At 37.6% G+C, this 17,320-nt stretch overlaps 2 protein-coding genes across 3 annotated transcripts in view; one reads left to right on the top strand and one right to left on the bottom strand.

Moving 5' to 3' along the window:
• The window catches only part of ajap1 (adherens junctions associated protein 1), a 60,430-nt gene that overhangs the window by 41,946 nt on the left and 1,164 nt on the right, over nucleotides 1-17,320 (bottom strand). The gene's annotated exons all lie outside the window — the stretch shown is intronic.
• LOC135729294 (4-trimethylaminobutyraldehyde dehydrogenase A-like) overlaps nucleotides 15,854-17,320 on the top strand; it is a 318,074-nt gene continuing 316,607 nt past the window's right edge. The window contains exon 1 of one of the 2 annotated variants that reach the window (XM_065246837.1): nucleotides 15,854-15,860. The gene's annotated coding sequence lies outside the window, so the exon portion shown is untranslated. Of the gene's footprint in view, nucleotides 15,861-16,722; nucleotides 16,730-17,320 lie in introns of those variants that run through there. The other variant, XM_065246836.1, reaches the window with a different exon arrangement.

Here is a 17,320-nt window from a genome sequence, read left to right as displayed (position 1 = left end):
TACGCAAGCAGCCACCACTCAACCCAATAGTACATTTACCACTAGATTATCATACGAACATCTTGAGTCATTTAAACCTACTACAATAGAAGAGCTCTCTAAATTAGTAACGTCATCTAAATCATCGTCCTGTATATTAGACCCCATTCCCACAAAATTACTAAAAGAGGTATTTCATGTAGTGTCCGACTCGGTACTAAATATCTTTAACTCATCGCTAGAATTAGGATACGTTCCAACAGCTTTCAAACTAGCAGTTATTAGACCGCTCATTAAAAAACCAAACCTTGACCAGGGAGATCTTAATAACTTTAGACCAATCTCAAATCTACCTTTTCTTTCTAAAATATTAGAAAAAATAGTGGCAAGCCAGCTACGCACATTCATAGCGAATAATAATACATATGAAAAGTTCCAATCAGGATTCAGGCCCCACCATAGCACAGAGACAGCGCTGCTTAGAGTTACAAATGACCTCCTATTAACATCCGATCGTGGTGAAATCTCAATCCTTATATTACTAGACCTTAGTGCAGCCTTTGACACAATAGATCACAGAATCCTACTCAATAGACTAGAAAACTATGTTGGCATCAGTGGTCAGGCGTTAGCCTGGTTTAGATCGTATCTAACCAATCGATATCACTTTGTTTATGTAAATGAGGAAGAGTCACATCACTCCCCCGTTACATACGGCGTACCTCAGGGATCAGTTCTAGGCCCTATCCTATTCTCGTTATATATGTTACCACTAGGAGACATTATCAGGAAACATAACATAAGTTTTCACTGCTATGCGGATGATACCCAGCTTTACATCTCGTCACATCCTAGCGAAACCCACCAGTTTGCTAAGCTAACAGACTGCATTAGTGATATTAGGGACTGGATGGCACATAACTTTCTTATGCTAAACTCCAATAAGACAGAGATACTTATTATTGAACCAAATCGCTCCAAACATAATATGTCAGATTACAAGTTGCCCATAGATGGCTGCACGGTGGTGCCATCTTCCACGGTTAAGAATTTAGGCGTAATGTTTGACAGCAATCTATCTTTCGATAGTCATATCTCCAACGTCTGCCGCACAGCATTTTTCCATCTTAGAAATATCTCAAAAATACGCCATATGCTGTCTGCATCAGATGCAGAAAAGCTTATCCATGCTTTTATGACCTCTAGATTAGACTATTGTAACTCGTTACTCGGGGGATGCCATGCAAATCAGGTAAACAAGCTACAGCTGGTTCAAAACGCCGCCGCAAGAGTGCTTACTCGATCTAAAAAGTATGACCACATTAGTCCAATTCTGGCATCTTTACACTGGCTACCAGTTAAATATCGCATACAATTTAAAATATTACTAATCACCTACAAAGCCTTAAATGGCCTAGCGCCCTCGTATATAAAAGAACTACTATCAGAATACAATCCACCACGTAAACTGCGATCACAAAATTCGGGTTACTTAATTATCCCTAGAATATCAAAAGTGTCTAAAGGTGGTAGATCCTTTTCCTACTTAGCCCCTAAGCTCTGGAATGATTTACCAAATAATGTTCGAGTATCAGACACAGTCGATCAATTTAAATCTAAACTTAAGACATTCTTCTTTAACAAAGCATTCACATAGAATGTCCAGTAAATGTACTTTTCCCGCAGTAGTTATTTTGTCTAGAACAAAGCACTCACATACCTCATACGGGTAATTTACTCTTGCCGCAATAGTTAGCCTGTCTGGAACCGAGCTGAATTAAACCACTATAATGTATGACACTTGCATTACATGCGAACGGCCCCTACGCTAATAGAATTCTGTTTTTGTCTCCCTGTCTCGTCCTCGACTCTGAGGACAATGAGACAAACAGACCCAGTTCCTGTTGCTGTGAAGGTCATCGCACCACTAATCAACTGGCTGTCCTTCAACGTGACGCCCAACCGATGCGCGACCAACGGCCACCGGCTGAACCAGTTTAATCCGCTTACACGCTTCCTATCCCTACCGTGTCTATATATTATAAATATAAATATTAATCTCTCCCTAGGGTTTTTTGTCCTTCTAGGATTTTTTCCCATTGGGTTTTCTCCTAGGGGGTTTTTTAGTCCCAGGGAGAGTCAGCCAACTTTGGCTTAACTTAGCACTTTACTGTACACGTTACATTATTAATATGCTCGCTTACACGGTTTTTTATCCTTAGCCGCTATATTCTACTTCTTATACTATGTATTGATTTTCAATGTTCTCCTCTACATCTACTCATGTAAAGCTGCTTTGCAACAATTAACAATTGTGAAAAGCGCTATATAAATAAAATTGAATTGAATTGAATTGAATTAACTACTATAACTAAAATGCCTCCTTCACTTTTGCTGTTTGGGAGGTAATCACTGCGTTTAAAGACATTTTATGCTTCATGGGGTGTAGAAAAATATGCTAGGAAAAATGCTAGCTGTGTAAAAACAATTATTCTAAGATAACAGTAGTCTCTGCCAACCGGTTGCTTCAAATTTGGGCTGAACGGATGCACAGGAGTTCCCGCTGGCACTTACCCACCGCTGTCCACTTTTCAACAGTTCAGTTCAACTGAACGTCAGATAATGTAATTAAAATTCATGAGCTAAGCCGAAAAAAGTTTGTGCACTGAGCCACTGACACACAGCCAACTTACTGAAAAAAACCTACCTTAGGAAAACACATGCATTATGCTCACAGTTTTCTCCTAAAAGCTTTAAGCCGACCGTTAAACTTTCATGACAAAACTGCTGGAGTAACTTGTGTTTCTGGAAAATAACACTTATATGAATGTATCCATGGCAACTAGGCATTTAAACCATACTTTTCAGATCATTCCCACAACGAGAGAGAGAGAGAGAGAGAGAGAGAGAGAGAGAGAGAGAGAGAGATGATGGTTTCTTTTCAGCACCTTGGACAGCGTCACATTTGCTTCTGGCAACGCATGGGTGAGAAATCATCACAGTTTAATATGTCTAATGTGTCTTTATATCAAATCATACTTACACACCAAGACATTGACCAGACTCACATTTTCAGTTAAGTTATGATGAGTTGCCCTTCATTAATTCAACTTACATTATACAAATGCATACTATAACATTAAACATTTGCCACATTTACGATAAAAGAATATTATTAAAGGATCAGTGAAAGATCCACTAAGATCATGGTCACACACATTTCTTGAAGCAATCTTCACTTGAATAAAAAACAGCAGACAATCAAGGTACATTTAGCATAAAAGTTTTTCTATAGAGAACTATACTGAACTGATGGCATAATTTCTGAAGTAAACGGCACTTATAATTCATTGTGTGTTGTTTATATCGCATGGGAGATTTTTGATAAGCTTATGGCTTGTGGCTTAGTGTTGAGGGTTAGTGAGAAGAGTGGATTGATGAAACCCTGAAATGATGAGATCCTTCGAGCATTCAGACTATACTATATGCGAAACAGGCATTCATGTGTGCAGGAGAACAAACCCACGCGCACACATCTCATGCATTATGCCGGTCTTTCCTGCAACCTAGCATGTATATCCTTGAGCAAGTCTCCACGTTGCTTTTCACACACCTAGAATAGAACTAGGAAAACACAAGAGATCTTTCATTTGCATAGTGGTAGAGAAAACTCATGAATAGGTCGGTGAGGGTCTTTTTGCTCTCCTGTTTCTATGTCTGTATCCCTCATGCATCTCTTGCTCCAGGGGAAACTCTTAGAGATCCAACATGCCCATTTATCTGAAGAAGGGAACAGGCCAGATGTAAAGACAGGAAGATAGATTGAAAAAAAAAGGCGACCAAGGAGACCAAGAGGCAGTTTCCTCTCAAATGCAAGACGCAAGAAACAAAAATAAAACTAAACAAATATAAAAAAATATTATGAAAATAATCTATGGTAAGCACTATATTTTTCAGTAGATAAAGAGCTCACCGTGTTCTCCCTGTGTTTCTAAAGAGCAACTTGCTAATGTAAACATATGAAATGTACTGATTATACTGTCCAAAAAATGGTCATTAAATGGTCCCTTTCAAAATTTACACCTTTGCACCTAAAGAGTAATTTTGAGCGTGGCATGGTTGTTGGTGCCAGACGCCCGGTCTGAGTATTTCACAATCTGCTCAGTTACTGGGATTTTCACGCACAACCATTTCTAGGGTTAACAAAGAATAGTGTGAAAAAGGAAAAACATCCAGTATGCGGCAGTCCTGTGGGCGGAAATGCCTTTTTGATGCTAGAGGTTAGAGGAGAATGGGCCGACTGATTCAAGCTGATAGAAGAGCAACTTTGACTGAAATAATGACTCGTTACAACCGAGGTATGCAGCAAAGCATTTGTGAAGCCACAACACGCAAAACCTTGAGGCGGATAGGCTACAACAGCAGAAGACCCCACCTGGTACCACTCATCTCCATACAAATAGGAAAAAGAGGCTACAATTTGCACGAGCTCACCAAAATTGGACAGTTGAAGACTGGAAAAATTTTGCCTGGTCTGATGAGTCTCGATTTCTGTTGAGACATTTAGATGGTAGAGTCAGAATTTGGCGTGAACAGAATGAGAACATGAATCCATCATGCCTTGTTACCACTGTGCCGGCTGGTGGTGGTGGTGTAATTTTCTTGGCACACTTTAGGCCTCTTAGTGCCAATTAGGCATCGTTTAAATGCCACGGCCTACCTGAGCATTGTTTCTGACCATGTCTGTCCCATTGTGACCACGATGTACCCATCCTCTGGCTACTTACAGCAGGATAATGCAACATGTAACAAAGCTTGAATCATTTCAAATTGGTTCCTTGAACATGACAATAAGTTCACTGTACTAAAATGGCCCCTACAGTCACCAGATCTCAACCCAATAGAGCATCTTTGGGATGTGGTGGAACAGGAGCTTCGTGCCCTGGATGTGCATCCATCAATCTCCATCAACTGCAAGATGCTATCCTATCAATATGGGCCAACTTTTCTAAAGAATGCTTTCAGCACCTTGTTGAATCAATGCCACGTAGAATTAAGGCAGTTCTGAAGGCGAAAGGGGGTCAAACACAGTATTAGTATAATGTTCTTAATCATCTTTTAGGTGAGTGCATATCGGTACCTACAGTAAATGGTACAAATTAGGTGATTGTTAAAGGGTACTGCCCCATATACTGAATCATATACTGACCATTTTTCTGGCAGTGTATTGTAAGATAAATTGGTGTTCCATAAACCTGAAAAATGTGTAAAATGTGAATTTACATTAGACTAAAAAAGCCTTTCTGGCAGTAACATTTGCTGAAATGTCTGAAGAATGATAAAGTATGACCTCTAATGGATTTCTCATTTCTCTCTTACACCTGAAGAAAATCACAGAATAAGTCTTTAAAGTTTGTTTTTTCCTCACTGGGACAGTAAATGATGGATTTTACTGCCTGCGAGGAATAACACTGACACCTCTAAACAAAGTACACTCTCAGAATAAAAGGTACAAGAAGGTACAAAAATTGTCACTGGGGCGGTACATTTTCCAAAAGAACACTAAAGTACCTAAAAGGTGTATATTTTGGTACCTAAAAGGTATAAATTTTTACCTTAGAGGTACCTTAGAGGTACATCTTAGGACCATTCTTTATTTCTGAAAATGTAGGTGAGAGAATAATAAAATAAATGTGATTTCTGCACATTTAAAAACTGACTGTCCACATGTCCTCGTCTGCCCCAGATCACTGTGTACCTGTCTGTACGGGCCTCTTTAAAACTTAGTGGCTGAAATAATTCTGAATGGCAACCATCAACATCTGTTTCATTCTGGTCCTGAAACCACGGGCTGTATCTGCTCTATTAATAATCTATCATTTCAGCGTGGATGCACACTGAGGTCGTCTCATGCATTCAGGCATGAGGGCGAGACAAAAAAACACGCCGTCTAACCTGCACAAGCCCCACCTGTAACCTGCCTCAAATGCCTACAGGCTCTTTAGAGAGTGGCCTAACAGCAGGCAGTAAGAGAACAAAACACAGCAGGATAAAAGGGGGAAAATTCCCATGCAAGTTTAACCAGCCGGTGAATACAATAAACGAGTGAAAGGAAGGCAAGAAACTATTTTACAATATGTAATCCCGATTGCAACCATGCATTTAAAGCTTTTTACATTTTCTCTTTCCTTTTTTACATTTACATAAGACTCACAAATGCCACCCTAGAGAAAAAAAAGACTGCAGAAAGATTCTCAATAGATTAGATGCTTGTACGTGTTGTTTTTCGTTGCCTTTAATAAGAGTTTGTACCTTTAAGGCAGAGTCGCCCAAAATAATAATAATGGCTGGAGAAGACAGGTCAGCACTGCATCACTTTCAAGCCTGAAGGTCAGTTTTGGCTCAAGTGTCTGAGCAAAATGCCTGTCCTGAGGAGCACAGAGAAAATTACGAGCAAGGCTTTAAAGACCTAAAGAGCATTTTCCTCAACACAGCCTGTGCTCACTAAACACAATGAACCAAGATTAATCCTCCTATTACATCTTGCAGGTCTCAAAGCACACATATGCAGGCATTAAAGACGAGCCACTAATTAAGCGAGAGAGAGAGAGAGAGAGAGACACAGAGAGAGAGAGTTTACGTACATGCTACACACTAATATTCACACGGCAGCCCACCAGATCTGCAAAATTAGATTACTGACCTCAGATTTCCAGACTAGCGAGCAGTGACAGAAAAACCAATGAACATACTGATGGTTTAGTGTAGGTGGGGGAGCTTAAAGACAGCTAAGATAATGAATGTGTGTGTGAGATCCTGTAATCTGAAGTCACTTAATGGTCAAAGCAATTTATGACTCGAAAAACCTCCATTCCAGAAAATTCATTAATGCATACATTTTATACAGACAAGTAAAAACTCTCCTGAACAACGTTGAACTTCATGTTCTCGCAGAGCAAAAATCCTCCCTGACCTGTTTTAGCTATTAAGAGGGACCTTTACCATCAGCAGCCACTGATATATTGAACCTAAAAATTAGCATTTTATGCATGATTGATTTTATGTTAAATTGTCTGAACTGAATAAAGATATTTAAAAAACTATTGCACGTAGGGTATGTTAAAAGGGAATGAGCATTTACTCTTAAAATTATTTGATGCATGATTGGGACATCATCAGATGTCATCAGACATCTGACATCAGAAGGGGAGCCAAATTTAAATTACCTTTTTTTTTCACAAGCTTGCAAAGAATTGTTTCCCAAAACTGAGTTTTTCACATTTTCTAGGTTGATAGAAGCACTGGGGACCCAATTATAGCACTTAAACATGGAAAAAGTCAGATTTTCATGATATATCCCCTTTTACTCTTTTCCCGCCATTGACGAGTTATCACGGCAATTTAGAGAAAACATTTTCCTGCCAATGACGCTTTCCTGACAAGTTTTCACCGTAATCTGTAATTCCACTGTAAAAAATTCTCTGTAATTATGCAGCTGGTTGCCGGTAACTTACTGTAGAAGATAAAGGCTGAAAATGTTTAATGTTCATTTAACTTTGAACAAACTGTTTCCAGTAAATAACATAAATGTGAAATCTACAATTAGTTACTGGCAGCTAGTTGCCAGTAATATCCAGTAATACTGTAATTTCTACAGAATTTTTTTACAGTCTAGATGCTCTTACCGAATTTTTATAAAACACTGAAGCAAAAACAATTTTTTTTCAAATTTTAAACTCTGTGTATGTTTTGATAATCATTCTGAATCTGATCTCTAACAAAATTCCTTTACAAAAATGCAATTATTTCAGCTTTTTGCTCAAAATTATTTTATTTTTTTAAACTGCCCATATTTAAGAGGTTATAAAAAAGAGATCAAATGAAGCGTTTTTTACCGTTTTGTTTGTTTGTTTGTTTGTTTGTATAAAAAGCAGAGGGTCTGTTCTTTTATTTGATTTATATGGTCGCTGGCCGATGAAAACCACGTATGTCCATTTTCCCGATATTGAGATTTTTCGACAGATTTAATGTCCAGGTTCATTTCCCTATACAGTATGCTTCACATATCTAAATGGCCAATAAAAAGTTGTGAAATCATGTCATCTGATTTTCACGTATATCCATTTGGTGTCAAATCTGTCAATTATGCCGTGTATATCCCGCCCTGTGGAAGCATTTCGCGTAGTTTCATCGAAGCTCTGCACTGGATAGCTGAATAAACAAAGCCTGGTGAGACAATTACTTTCCTTTATCGAGGTAAACGTTTCCCCCCTGACGCCAGACGTATGTCTTGGACTGACAGAATTACGGTAGGACTGTGCAAACAAAGTATCTGTCTAGCATTACCATGTCAGTGTATTGATTCATTGTCCCTTCATAGTTTGCAAGAGACATTTAATAAATGTATAATTAATATTAAATAAACTAAGCGTATTTAATAAACTAAGACGTAGGCTATTTAATAAACTGAGCTTATTCATCTGTCAATATGAAACGCGACTTGGCCATTCTAATTAATGATCGGAAGAACGCGTATCGACCACCGTTACTGTAAAATGTACACGTATGTCCATTTAAACTCAATTTTGGTCAAATGTGGATTATATCATTACCCTGGCAAGAATATGGTTACATGTAAAGATGCCGTACCAAGTATGACAACGCTACATTCAACTGCTTTTGAAATACGGTGTTTTTTCACTTCCTGAAAAGTAACCGTTTTGGACATACGTGAGTTTCATCGGGCAGTGACGATATGTATGATTATGTATTTTTAGAAAAAAAATTTCCTGAAAGTCATTTTGCTAAACTTTTGTAAAAATCATAAAAAATTCTGGCAGGGAAATTTAAAAAAAAAAGGTGGCAGGGAATGAGTTAAGTTCCAGAACCACGGCATGATAGACCCCAGCAAACACACACAGACAACAGCGGCTAAAACCTTTACGCAACAAACACAACTTATACAGTACCTGATTTATAAATATGAAGTAAATACAAAATGGCAATGCTTTTATATTATTATTTTACTTCATTAATAACATAATGTGCTGTTTAATTATTATTTGTTTGTGTTTTGCTTTAATACCAAAATTGGAACAGTGAAATCCATTGTTGGTAATAACTATTGAAATTTTGGTACTGTGACAACACTACTTGGAAATAAAGCATTAACTTGCTGCCATAACAGATCAAGTAATTGCAAAAAATGATTAATTTTTAGCTGCTGCATTGCATAACAAAAGCACAGACATGCATTGCAAAAACTGCAAGAATCCTAACACACTTAGATGCTCTATTGCAAAATCCTTTAATCTATAAGCTCAAGCAAGTATAACATAAACACTGAAAACCCAAAGAAATTCATACTGCTAAAGGCCTCAAAGCTAAACACGACTTTGAGAAGGGATCAATGTCTTTTTAAGAAGTCTGGATAGATGGTGGGTTCAGTATCTGGCAAGATAACTAGAATATGGCACTTGAACCTCATGACCACCCGCTATCCAAGAATAAACGCTGAGATAGAGCTCCATCAAAGGCAGACATCTTCTTTTCTTAAATAGAAAAATAAGTGTGTTGCAAAGATCTTAAAATCTTCCACATACTGAAGTCTTTGCTTGAAAATGAATTGGTTAGCCGGGCATAAAGCCAGTTTGATGGAATCATATTTTAAACTGAAAGCTCTCCTTTGAAGACAATTACAAAATGCTGTGTACAGGCATGTGGCGTGCAGAAACCACCACCAAAGCAGATTATTTGCCAAAGTTTGGTTTTAAAGTCAAGACAGTGGGATATGGGAGAATCTGGGTATCGCGTTTCAAAGAGGCGAGATTTATCGAAACACTGGAGACCTTTTAAAGGAATCTGTGGTCAAATTATCAGTAACCACTGCACCAAAGCATGTCAAACTCTTACTGACCCCTGACCTGAGATGGCTATTTATACCTCAAAAGTGTCCAACATCTCTGTATCTTTCACAGCGTGCCAAGCCTTGGGGACAGACTTGACTGTTTTCTCTCCATCATACCACAGCTACCCGACAGAAGCACCTTGTCATTATTGCTCATGTCCAATCAAATGTGATGTCAATCAGATCTCCGTTGAGACATTGTAAGCGCCACACAACGTCTCCAAATGTGTTTTGACTCACAAATTTTGAGTTTTAGACTAAAGTGTAGTGTAACCGTTTGCAGTAAAGACCCCATGAGATAAAAATTGCTTTAAATACAAGTCTATTAGCTTTGAACACGTTAATTGTACACATTTAAAGAATTGCAAATTGACTTCTATCTGCTGTGTTGAATTTAAAACGATATCCAGACCCTCTTGTTTGCAGAGTCTGTAGACTTGATGGCTACGCAAACAACTCTTTGCATGCCAGCTGTGATGGACTCAAAGGATTTTCCACAGCACAAAGCGCAAATTATACCGCTTCTGTTCGTTCATATACCAGCACAGTGACGTGTGTTTGTACTTACATGATTTATTGCATTTCGGCACAAATTACTGCCTCGTCACGCTAAATAAACGATCCCTGCTTGACCCCAATAAGTCACAGTGTATGTGAAACATCCAGTGAGCTTTCCGAACTCTCTGTGGCAGTTTATGTGTCCCTAGTGTCCATATTGCTGTCACGCATAGTTAGTAATTACACTGTCCAATTACATTTCTAAACTATCTGAGACTTGTAATTAGCATGTAAGCTAAAGTTCCCCTGTCTGCTTGCTCTGATGTGGTGTTATGGGATCTCAAGCGCAAGTCATTATCACAGCCAAAAACATGAACCGGCAAGAAACTCTGGGGGGTACAAAAATGAACTTTTCATTCATCCACTTATTTAAACTAAGCCTGGGAAATATATCAGACATCGTCGTGATTTAGTTGTCATGATCTTGAATAACACCAAATTTAGAAACAAAATGGACATTGGGATTTAAATTCACCTGCACTGTAAAAAAATGACATAAAATCAACATATATATTTTACATTACTTTAACTTTAAAATTTTATCTTTTAAATAAAATTTTTAACAAATTAGGTTAAACAGTTTCAACTTGTTTTTTAGAAGTTATGTCAACTTAATGCTACATACACACCAAACGCAAAGCTAAATACTTGCGGGATTTAACTTTGTGTCATGCATGCGAATTTAATATTTTCGACTTGCATGAAGACGCATTTGAAGGGGATAGCGCATTTTCGCTGCAATATCGCCGCCCAATTCATGTCATTCGCAATGCCCCTGTGAGTTCGCGTCTATTTTCTTTTTGCATTGACTTTGTATTTAAAAAAAACTTAAAATAGTAGGTTGAATTGACTTGAGCAACCAAGTTGTTGTAGCTTCATGCTGTACTTTTACAATGTTATTTTATAAGAAGTTTAATTTATTTGCGTCACTGCTTTCTAGTAGTAACTTTTAAAACTTTTTTTTAATAAAACAATAAGAGAAGGGTGGTTTTATAATGAACTTTAGTTCTTGATTTAAAGGGGACATTTCACAAGACTTTTTTAAGATGTAAAATAAATCTTTGGTGTCCCCAGAGTGAAGTTTTAGCTCAAAATACCACATAGATAATTTATTATAGCATGTTAAAATTGCCGCTTTGTAGGCAATGTAAAAATGTGCTGTTTTGTGTGTGTCCTTTAGAATGCAAATGAGCTGATCTCTGCACTAAATGGCAGTGCCGTGGTTGGATAGTGCAGATTAAGCGGCGGTATTATCCCCTTCTGACATCACAAGGGGAGCCAAATTTCAATTACCCATTTTTTCACAGGCTTGCGAAAAAAGGTTAACCAAAACTTAACTTAACCAAACTTAAAGTTACTGGGTTGATCTTTTTCACATTTTCTAGTTTGATAAAAGCACTGGGGACCCAATTGGAGCACTAAGTCAGATTTTCATGATATGTCCCCTTCAAACATTTTAGTCTACTGGTTTGCTTACAATCATGGTCCTTCTGATTTAAAATGAATCTAAAACATAAATATTGAGATATGGGTCAATATAATGCTGAAAAATATTAAGATTCATTTTAAGATGTATTAGCCAGCCCTAATATAAGCATATTAATAACCAATCATAAATTAAATTGAAACTCATCATGTTCAGATTAAATGTAATTCAATGCTGTATACAGGAAGTACATGTGTATTTGGAGGAAGGGCCAGGTATGAATAATAAGTGAGCCATTACAGTTATCTTCTACCTTTGCTTCTAGCAGATTAGTGGAAAATGATGACGTATTTTAATAGTAATAAATTTAATGGTTGTCTTTCCTCCTGAGTGAATGAATAATGGACTGATGCCACTCGCATCACCCGCAGGACAGCTGTTTGGCTGAATCGTGAAATGTCATATTTCTACATTCTGTTTACTTCCATTAAATGCAAAATGCCAGACCAACCTCAAATCAGATCCAATAAACACTACAGCCAACGCCAAAGAGCAACCTGATGAATGATCCAAATTTGAATCCAGTAATTATGCCGATTGGCAGATTGAAACCATTGAACGGATTAAAGTGGTCAAAATGGGAATCTTCTCACAAAATGAATGGAGCTACACATATTCGATTTGTGAACATTTTCTTAACCAAACAAAGCGTTATGTCATTAAAAAACTATCCTTGGTAAAGACAGAAATCATTTTAAAATATATTTCTACTTTTTCACAGCTGTGTGGTGCAGATGTTTATTCTCCCAGTAGGTCATTCATGCACACAAGAGGAAAATACTCCACTAAAACATCGTATGTCTCAGCAGGGTTGAGTCAATCTATAATGATTTAAACTGCCTTCAAAGTAAACAGAAACTGTTGGCCATCCTTTTCCTAATGGACTTTAACAGAGTGTGTCCAACTCTGTATGTGTGTATTTGTGTTACAGTAGGTCAAGTAACTACAGTAAAGTCCCTCCAAGTCACAGTAAACAACAACAACAAAAAACAGACATTCGCTGTCTCTGTAGTAAGGAACATGCCTTGGAGGAGAGGATCAGCTGTTATTATGGCTAAAAAAAGAACAACATTGCATCTGTACAGCAGGGACAGAAAGTTTACAGATAAAAGATTTTCAACAGCCACAGGCAATTAAAACCATATTAAATCCCGCAGCACAACTGTCTACATGTCCCACAAGATTGATGAAACGCACACATATGTACTGTAAAAGCTAACACTACAAGCCTCATTACTAAATGAGCATTTTTCTCAGGCCAAATGTACAAATGGTGGATGTCTAGAATGCTAAAGTATAGAAATCCTCAGAGTCTTTAAAACTCAAATAAAAGTGTTTACTGGTCATTTTTAAACGTTGTGTGCAGAAACCAGGAGAGGGTGTGAAACATGGCCCTGGAGTATACCAGCGACTCTGTTGGTCCTGTGCCATGACGGATACAGTTGAGGCTTTATAAAGGTGGTATTGATTGAACAAAATGCACTACATGAATTTTGTGTAAGAAGGAGTGTGTGTGTTTTTCAGAGGGCTCACTGCTGCCATGGTGATTCAACTTGGCTAACACTGACCGTGTGAGTCTCAAGAGTCTTTGCATTAAATACTGCTGCTTTACTTTGTTCATAAACGCAGTATGGGGGCAATTTTCCTGTGTTTTTGAAGCTATGTTTGTGTTTATGGTGCACAATATAACATGTGTTCATGTTTCGTGTGTAAAAAATTTTGGTATTTTTCACACAATTTACTTATCTCTATAGCGCTGTTTTCACTGTCCTAAAAATGGGTTGATGTCTTCTGTGTTCCTTGAAGTCCCTCCTTCAGAAATACGTAACGAGTTCTGATTGTGTAGTTTGTTTAGTTTGTTGTGATTCGATAGCAGTTTAGCTTAGCAGAGCCGTTTGAGTGTAGCAGGCGACTGACATATTGCCGTGGGCGGAGTTTAGTCAGAAACTCTTATTTTGACATCATTCAACCAGGAAGTAGAGGGCTGTAGTCAAAATCGGCCGTTCGCTGTAGGCTTTGAAAGGGGAATTAAATAAAATATATTGCATGGCATTGAATTTTGAGCTTTATAATTTTAAATGCTCTAACAGCAACATTACACACTAACTAAATTTGAAAATGGGATCAGGAAAAACGGGACTTTTAATATGCCATTAAAGGGGACAGAGAATGAAAAACCATTTTTACCTTGTCTTTGTTGAATAATGGTAGTCTACCCGCATTCACGAACATACGAAAAGTGCTAGACATGCTAAACATGTTGTCTCATAGAAATTCCTCTTAGAAATGTCAGCCAGAAAACGGCCCAATCTGAAAAACTGATGCATATGACATCACAGGCATCTCACTGCCCCTCCACTTTAAAATAATTGGCTAGATTTTTTGAGTGGCAGCAATGTCAGCCAATCGGTAATGAGATTGCAAGTTAAGCCATTAGGGGGAGCCAAATAGGTGCAAAACCACTTGTTTAAAATCCCCAACCCTAATAGAGCTATCTGAGAGAGGTTTTTAGGAAGCTTCTAAGGCATTATGTCAGGATCCGGCCATTGTATCATGTTTAATATTATGTCTTGTCATTATGGCTGGGTTCTGACAGTCCCATGTCTTATGTGAAGGCCCATGATCTTGTGTTTTGAGTCATGTGCCTTCGGTGTCTCGTCTCCTGACCCCGCCCCCTTGTTCTCCTGTTAATTGTTTAATCATTAGTTTATTCCCATCACTTGTTCCTCCCTTGTTATCTTGTTTAGTTTTTGCTATTTAATCCCTTTGTATCCTTGGTCCTGTGCTGGTTCATTTTGTACAATTCATGTCAGCTCTAGTCTTGTCTAGTGTTTAAATTAGTCAAGTCCAGTTAGTGTGAAGTCTTTTGTCTAGTGTAGTTTGTCCATTAGTAAAGTGTCTTGTTCAGTGTGATTTTGCCCCCACGTGGGCTTTATTTTTCGGTGAATTTATTAAAGTGTTTTCTGTTTACCCCGACACCGTCTGCAATTGGGTTCTTCCGTCTCCTGCTCCTGACACATTAAAGACCCAAACAAATTTTTTTTGTCTACATGTCACATCACAGAACAAGGATAAATACCCTGTTCAATCATTCTATGTCACCTTTAAAATACTGAAAATTATAAAACGACTAGTGGAACTAAAAACATTTTATTTTTGATTATTATATTAGATTTTTTTTCAGGGTTGAGTCTTAAAAGGATAGTTCACCAAAAATGTAAAGCTTTACATTTACTCACCCTCATGTTGTTCTGAACCTGTATGAGTTTCTTTATTCTGTTAATTACAAAAGAAGATATTCTGATAAATTATAGTAAGCAAGCACACAGTTGGTGGTACCCATTCACATCCATATTATTTGTTTATCCTACTATGGAAAACAATGGGTACCTTCACCTAAGTGCTTTCCATCACGTATCAAAATATCTTATTTTGTGTTCATCAAAATAATGAAACTCATAGAGGTGAGTAAATTATGACAGAATTTTAATTTTCATGTGAACTATCCCTTTAAGACTCAAACAACCCTGGCCTTCGAAAATCTTTGCTGATTAAGACACTTCACTGACATTTGCACCCTTAGCTTTGGTTTGGAGAGTCATTTCTGGCTTATTGAACATTTGAAGACTTTGTTACATAACACTTTAAGTAGCAGTAGGCGAAATCAAACTGTTCTGCCATTATACCAGACCATCAAGAGTGCAAAGCACTCTTCAAACTAACCAGGCATGCATGCCAGTGGTTTACATTTGAAAAAAAAGTGGTATAAAAATGACAGAAGTGTTACGCTATTACACGCTACAGTGTACATGGTAATGAGATAGTTGCATGCTGTCATTTATGATGTTGAAGCTTGTGCAGTATGCACTTGGAGAGTCTCATTTGACAGGCAGGGTTTGGCACGGGAATTTAAAAATGTAAAAACGATCAAATTACCCAGTTTAAAGATTCAAGAAATGAAATTGACTAAACAGCTTGTGTCAAAGCAAAACAAGCTAATTTTTTCCACCGACGGATTTTGTAATGAACCAGCTGCTGTTCAGGTCAGTAAACAGGCTCCACATTCGCATATCACTGTGTATTTCATGAGCTCGTAACTGCTTCCAGGTCAGTAAACTTCACACGGAGATACATGCCCAGTCTGTTGTATCAGGACCAATTTCCCTTGCTGGCTTTATGAGGAAATTCAGCTGGATGCTGGATATTCACAGTGAAAGGTACACTGGAGATTGAAGGATCTCGAGAGAATGCATAACCTTGATGTGCTGATATTAAAGAAGTTGATGGAGCAATTAAGAGATGCAGCTAATGATCTTCATCAAGGCTGTTCAGCTTACTTGCAATAGTGAGGAATGTTGGAATAGCCAAAGGCAGAGTCTCTGAAATCCTGACAGCTGAACTGACTTAAACTTGGAATGCAATCAAGTATGCATTTTATTGCAATACTGTATTTGAAAATTGTGAATATATATAATGCTTGTGTGGCCCTAAATCTGTACATTAGTATAGCATTTTTTTTTTAGATCAGCTAAAACTACATATAACTTTGATAAAGGGTATTAAACCTTTGATTTCCATCTCATATAAGAAGATAAAACAACTGAAAATTGACCGTAACCCTCAAAAACCTTAATTTATCAGGCTTAAGTGTGTTGCTTGTGTGTTTGATGATTATTCTGCATGGTTCTGTGACTGTCAGTGCACAACACCAACATATCTGAACAGTTGACACATGAAACATATGACTAAAAGTGACATTCAATAACATGTCTCATGATACTACAAAAGAAAAACAGTCATGTTCGGTATCATCTTTTCCCTGTGTTCTGTCTAATCTGGAAACAGATTTAACTGCGAGTACACTTCATATGAAACTGCAGATGTGCAGACTACATCTTTATAGGATTTAGGGCTATATGTGCTTACTACCTACACCAGATACTAATATATCAAAGTGATGTCAATGAAAAGTGCAATGTTACAGACCTGAGACCTTAACTCTTTCTTGCATACATTCTTACAGTAGCATACTTCTTGCACACCTTATATTATTTTGCATACATGCAGTAAAGTAAACAAACGTCTGTTTCATACAGATTTAACATGTGTTTACTTTCAGTCTGACTTTCCACATGCCATTTACACAGATTTACGCAATGTGATCAGATTTTAACAATGTGGTGAACATTGTCTATATAAAGTTAATACATTTACCATTTACAATTCGTGCATTATCCAAAGCGACGTACAGTACAGTGCATTAAATATACATATTTAATGTATTAGTAGGCTATGGGAATCGAACCCACAACCTTTTGCTAACGCACTGCTTTAACAACTAAGCTACAGGAAGGCAACTTGATGAAAACTTAAAATCATGGCATGGCATG

The sequence above is a fragment of the Paramisgurnus dabryanus genome, chromosome 11 (assembly GCF_030506205.2).
Source record: "Paramisgurnus dabryanus chromosome 11, PD_genome_1.1, whole genome shotgun sequence".
NCBI classification, from domain to species: Eukaryota; Metazoa; Chordata; class Actinopteri; order Cypriniformes; family Cobitidae; genus Paramisgurnus; species Paramisgurnus dabryanus.
The sequence above is the reverse complement of the archived record's forward strand: the minus strand, read 5'-3'. Positions and strand labels throughout refer to the sequence as shown.